Here is a 6778-nt window from a genome sequence, read left to right on the forward strand (position 1 = left end):
TCACCATTCCAGTGCCCACACTATGTCCCCTCATTGTCCCTGTGCCCACACCATGTCCCCTCACCATCCCTATGCCCACACTGTGTGCCGTCACCATCCATGTGCTCACACCTTGTCCCACACTATCCTTGTGCCCACAGCGTGTTCCCTCATTGTTCCTGTGCCCACACCATGTCCCCCCACCATCCCTGTGCCCCCACACCGTGTGCCCTCACCATCCCTGTGCCCACACCATGTCCCACACCATCCCTGTGCCCACACCGTGTCCCTCACCATCCCTGTGCCCACACCGTGTCCCCTCATTGTCCCTGTGCCGACACCGTGCCCTCACCATCCCTGTGCCCACACTGTGTCCCCCTACTATCCCTGTGCCCACACCATGTCCCCTCACCATCCCTGTGCCCACACCATGTCCCCTCATTGTCCCTGTGCCCACACCATGTCCCACACCATCCCTGTGCCCACACCGTGTCCCCCCACTATCCCTATGACCACACCGTGTCCCCCCACCATCCCTGTGCCCACATCATGTCCCCTGATTGTCCCTGTGCCCACACTGTGTCCCAAACCATCCCTGTGCCCACACCGTGTCCCCCGAGCATCCCTGTGCCAACACCATGTCCCACACCATCCCTGTGCCCACACGGTGTCCCACAACATCCTTATGCCCACAGGGTGTCCCCTCATTGTCCCTGGGGCCACACCATGTCCCCTCATCATCCCTGTGCCCACACCATGTCCCACACCATCCCTGTGCCCACTCAGTGTCCCACACCATCCCTATTCCCAGACCATGTCCCCTCATTGTCACTGTGCCCACACCATATCCCACACCATCCCTGTGCCCCCACTGTATCCCCCCACCATCCCTGTGCCCCCACACCATGTCCCCTCACCATCCCTGTGCCCACACCATGTCCAACACCACCCCTGTGCCCACACCGTGTCCCCTCATTGTCCCTGTGCCGACACCGTGCCCTCAGCATCCCTGTGCCCACACCATGTCCCCTCACCATCCCTTTGCCCATACCGTGTCCCACACCATCCCTGTGCCCACACCGTGTCCCCTCACCATCCCTGTGACCACACCATGTCCCCTCATTGTCCCTGGGCCCACACCGTGCCCTCTCCATCCCTGTGCCCACACTGTGTCCCCCTACTATCCCTGTGCCCACACCATGTCCCCTCACCATTCCTGTGCCCACACCGTGTTCCACACCATCCCTGTGCCCACTCCCCTCACCATCCCCTTCTCCCCTCACCATCCCCGTGTCCCCTCAACATGCCCTTATCCCCTCACCACCCCCATTTCCTCTCACCATCCCCTTGTCCCCTCACCACCCCCGTTTCCCCTGACCAGCCCCATGTCCCCACACCAACCCCTTTTCTCCTCACCACGCCCTTCTCCCCTCACCATCCCCATGTCCCCTCACCATCCCTGTGTCCCCTCATCACCCAGGTGTCCCCTCATCACCCCCATGTCCCCTGACGATCACCTTTCTTCCCTCACCACCCCCGTGTCCCCTCACCTGCCCAATATCCCCTCACCACCCCCTTGTCCCCTCACCACCCCCTTGTCCACTCACCATCCCCCTTATCCCCTCACCATCCCCGTGTCCCCTCACGATCCCTGTACTCACACTGTGCCCCTCACCATCCCCTTGTCCCCTCACCACCCCCGTGTCCCTTTATCTGCCCAATATCGCCTCACCACCCCCTTGTCCCCTCACCTTCCCCTTCTCCCCTCAACCTCCCCTTCTCCCACCACCATCCCCGTCTCCCCTAACCATCCCCATGTCCCCTCACCATCCCCTTCTCCCCTCACCACCCCCTTGTCCCCTCACCACCCCCGTGTCCCCTCACCATCCCCTTCTCCCCTCACCACCCCCTTCTCCCCTCACCCCCTCCGTGTCCGCTCATCCCCCCAGGTCCGCTCACCAGCCCCATGGCCCCTCAGCAACCTCTTCTCCCCTCACCGTCCCCGTGTCCCCTCACCACCCCCTTCTCCCCTCACCAGCCCCTTTTCCCCTCACCATCCCCGTGTCCCGTCACCACGCCCGTGTCCCCTTACCATTCTGTGTCCCCTCACCGTCCCCTTGTCCACACACCGTCCCCTTGTCCCCTCACCGTCCCCTTGTCCCCTGACCCCCCCCGTGTCCCCTCACCATCCCCTTCTCCCCTCACCGTCCCCGTGTCCCCTCACCATCCCCTTCTCCCCTCAACACTCCCAGGTCCCCTCATCACCACAGTGTCCTCTCGAACCCCCGTGTCCTCTCACCAGCCCCATGTCCCCTCACCAGCCCCTTTTCCCCTCACCGTCCACTTCTCCCCTCACCCCCCCCCGTGTCCGCCCACCACCCCCATGTGCCCTCACCACCCTTGTGTCCTCTCACCGTCCCTGTGTCCCCTCACCACCCCCTTCTCCCCTCACCACCCCCCTGTCCCCTCACCACCCCCTTCTCCCCTCACCCCCGCCGTGTCCCCTCAACCCCCCCATGTCCCCTCACCCGCCCCATGTCCCCTCACTACCCCCATGTCCCCTCACCCCCCCATGTCCCCTCACCCCCCCGTGTCCCCTAACCACCCCCTTGTCCCCTCACCACCCCCATGTCCCCTCACCAACCCCTTGTCCCCTCACCACCCCCTTCTCCCCTCACCATCCCCATGTCCCCTCACCTTCCCCTTCTCCCCTCACCACCCCCACGTCCCCTAACCCCGCGTGTCCCCTCAGCAACCGTTTCTCCCCTCACCACCCCCTTCTCCCCTTACCATCCCCTTCTCCCCTCACCACCCCCGTTTCCCCTCACCAGCCGCATGTCCCCTCACCCCCCCTTGTCCCATCACCTCCCCCGTGTCCCCTCACCCCCTCGTGTACCCTCACCATCCCTGTGCCCACACCATGTCCCCTCACCATCCCTCTGCCCACACTGTGCCCCTCACCATCCCTGTGCCCACACCGTGCCCCACACAATCCCTGTGCCCACACCGTTTCCCCTCATTGTCCCTGTGCCCACACCGTGCCCTCACCATCACTGTGCCCACAGCGTGTCCCACACCATCATTATGCCCACACTATGTTCCCTCACCATCCCTGTGCCCAAACTGTGTCCCCACACCGTCCCTGTTCCGACACCATGTCCCCTCATTGTCCCTGTGCCCACACTGTGCCCCTCACCATCCCTGTGCCCACACCGTGCCCCACACAATTCCTGTGCCCACACCGTTTCCCCTCATTGTCCCTGTGCCCACACCGTGCCCTCACCATCCCTGTGCTCACACCATGTCCCCTCATCATCCCCCTTCTTCCCTCACCACGCCCTTGTCCCCTCACCAGCCCCGTGTCCCCTCACCAGCCCCGTGTCCCCTCACCTGCCCAATGTCCCCTCACCATCCCCGTGTCCCCTCAACATGCCCTTATCCCCTCACCACCCCCATGTCCTCTCACCATCCCCTTCTCCCCTCACCACCCCCGTTTCCCCTCACCAGCCCCATGTCCCCTCACCAACTCCTTTTCTCCTCACCACCCCCTTCTCCCCTCACCATCCCCATGTCCCCTCACCTCCCACTTGTCCCCTCACCATCCCCGTGTCCCCTCACCATCCCCGTGTCCCCTGACCATCCCCTTTTCCCCTCACAGCCCCCGTGTCCCCTCACCTGCCCAATGTCCCCTCACCACGCCCTAGTCCCCTCACCCTCCCCTTCTCCACTCACCATCCCCCTTATCCCTTCACCATCCCCATGTCCCCTCACGATCCCTGTGCCCACACTGTGCCCCTCACCATCCCCGTGTGCCCTCTCCACCCCTGTGTCCCCTCACCATCCCCTTCTCCCCTCACCATCCCCTTGTCCCCTCTCCACCCCCGTGTCCCCTCACCTTGCCCTTTTCCCCTCACCATCCCCGTGTCCGCTCAACATGCCCTTCTCCCCTCACCACCCCCATGTCCCCTCACCCCCCTCCGTGTCCCCTGACCCCCTCGTGTCCCCTCACCAGCCGCATGTCCCCTCACCACCCCCTTCTCCCCTCACCACCCCCGTGTCCCCTCAACCTCCCCTTCTCCCATCACCATCCCCGTCTCCCCTCACAATCCCCTTCTCCCCTCACCAGCCCCTTCTCCCCTCACCCCCCCCGTGTCCACTCATCCCCCCGGGTCTGCTGACCAGCCCCATGTCCCCTCAGCAATCTCTTCTCCCCTCACTGTCCCCGTGTCCCCTCACCACCCCCTTCTCCCCTCACCACCCCCGTGTCCCCTCACCCCCACCGTGTCCCCTCACCGTCCCCGTGTCCCCTCACCACCCCCTTCTCCCCTCACCACCCCCGTGTCCCCTCACCCCCCCGTGTCCCCTCACAACGCACGTGTCCCCTCACCTGCCCAATGTCCCCTAACCATCCCCCGTGTCCCCTCACCACCCCCTTGTCCCCTTACCACCCCATTCTCCCCTCACCACCCCCGTGTCCCCTCACCGTCCCCGTGTCCCCTCACCGTCCCCTTGTCCCCTCACCACCCCTGTGTCCCCTCACCACCCCCGTGTCCCATCACCGTCCCCTTGTCCCCTCACCCCCCCGTGTCCCCTCACCGTCCCCTTCTACCCTTACCTTCCCCTTCTACCCTCACCACCCCCGTGTCCCCTAACCCCCCGTGTCCCCTCAGCAACTGTTTCTCCCCTCACCACATCATGTCCCCTCACCATCCCCGTTTCCCCTCACCCCCCCCGTGTACCCTCACCATCCCTGTGCTCACACTGTGCCCCTCACCACCCCCTTCTCCCATCACCATCCCCTTCTTCCCTTACCATCCCCTTCTCCCCTCACCAGCCCCGTGTCCCCTCACCACCCTCGTGTCCCCTGACCTACTCAATGTCCCCTTACCACCCCCTTGTCCCCTCACCCCCCCTACTCCCCTCACCCCCCCTTCTCCTCTCACCCCCCTCGTGTCCCCTCACCACCCCCTTCTCCCCTCACCACCCCCTTCTCCCCTCACCATCCCTGTGCCCACACCGTGCACCTCACCATCCCCTTGTCCTCTCACCAGCCCCATGTCCCCTCACCATCCCCTTCTCCCCTCACCATCCCGTTCTCCCCTCACCACCACCGTGTGCCCTCACGCCCCCCGCCCCTCACCTGCCCCATGTCCCCTCACCACCCCCTTGTACCCTCACCCTCCCCTTCTCCCCTCACCATCCCTGTGTCCCCTCACCCCCCCCGTGTCCCCTCACCCCCCCGTGTCCCCTCACCCCCCCGTGTCCCCTCACCATCCCCTTTTCCCGTTACCATCCCCGTGTCCCCTCAACAACCCCTTTTCCTCTCACCAACACCTTGTCCCCTCACCACCTCCGTGTCCCCTCGCCATCCCCATGCCTACACAGTGCCCCTCACCATCCCCTTGTCCCCTTACCAGCCCTGTGTCCCCTCAACAGCCCCGTGGCCCCTCACCATCCCTTAGTCCCCTCACCATTCCCTTCTCACCTCACCTTCCCCTTCTCCCCTCACCATCCCTGTGTCCCGTCACCACCCCCTTCTCCCCTCACCATCCCCGTGTCCCCCCCCCCTCGTGTCCGTAGCCCCCCGTCACCCTCCATCATGCCATGCCAATGCCCTCAGACAATCCTGAAGCTGCTGGTGACGGGCTCGGCGCCCTCTCGCACGCGGGTGCTGATGCCCATCCTGCAGTACCCGCTGTACTCGGCCACCATCGCCAAGCTGGGGGCCGTGCAGCTCGGCTACTACCTGGACGAGGAACGGTGCTGGGCACTGGCGCTGAGTGAGTTGCGGCGGGCGCTGGCCGAGGCTGCCCACAGGTGCTGTGCATCATCAACCCTGGCAACCCCAGCGGTACCCTGCGGCACCAAGGGCTGGGACGGGACCCCAAGGGTGGGAAGGGACCCCAGGGGTGGGATGGGACCCCAGGGTTGTGATGGGATGGGACTGGATGGGACCCCAGGGTTGGGATGGGATGGGACCTCAGGGGTGGGATGGGATGGGATGAGATGGGACTCCAGGGGTGGGATGAGTCCCCAGGGGTGGGATGGGACCCCAGGGGTGGAATGGGACGGGATGGGATGGGACTAGATGGGACCCCAGGTTTGGGATGGGACCCCAGGGGTGGGACCTCAGGGGTGGGATGGGATAGGAATGTGATCAGACTCCAGGGGTGGGATGAGACTGGGATGGGACCCCAGGGGTGGGATGGGATGGGATGGGACCCCAGGGGTGGGATGGGACCCAAGGGGTGGGATGGCATGGGACTGGATGGGACCCCAGGGGTGGGATGGGATGGGACCCCAGGGGTGGGATGGGACTGGATGGGATCAGAGGGTTGGGATGGGACCCCAGGGGTGGGATGGGATCCCAGGGGTTGGATGAGTCCCCAGGGGTGGGATGGGAGGGGATGGGATGGGACCCCAGGGGTGGGATGGGACCCCAGGGGTGGGATGGGATGGGGCCCCAAGGGTGGGATGGGAGCCCAGGGGTGGGATGGGATGGGAGCCCAGGGGTGGGATGGGACCTCAGCGGTGGGATGGGACCCCAGGGGTGGGATGGGATGGGACTGGATTGGACCCAAGGGTTGGGATGGGACCCCAGGGGTGGGATGGGTCCCTAGGGGTCGGATGGGATGGGTCCCTAGGGGTGGGATGAGATGGGATCCCAGGTGTGGGGTGGGATGGGACCCCAGGGGTGGGATGCGACCCCAGGGGTGGGATGGAATGGGATGGGATGGGATGGGACTGGATGGGACCCCAGGGTTGGGATGGGATGGGACCCCAGGTGTGGGACCTCAGG

Source organism: Colius striatus, chromosome 10 (genome assembly GCF_028858725.1).
Source record: "Colius striatus isolate bColStr4 chromosome 10, bColStr4.1.hap1, whole genome shotgun sequence".
Classification (NCBI taxonomy): Eukaryota; Metazoa; Chordata; class Aves; order Coliiformes; family Coliidae; genus Colius; species Colius striatus.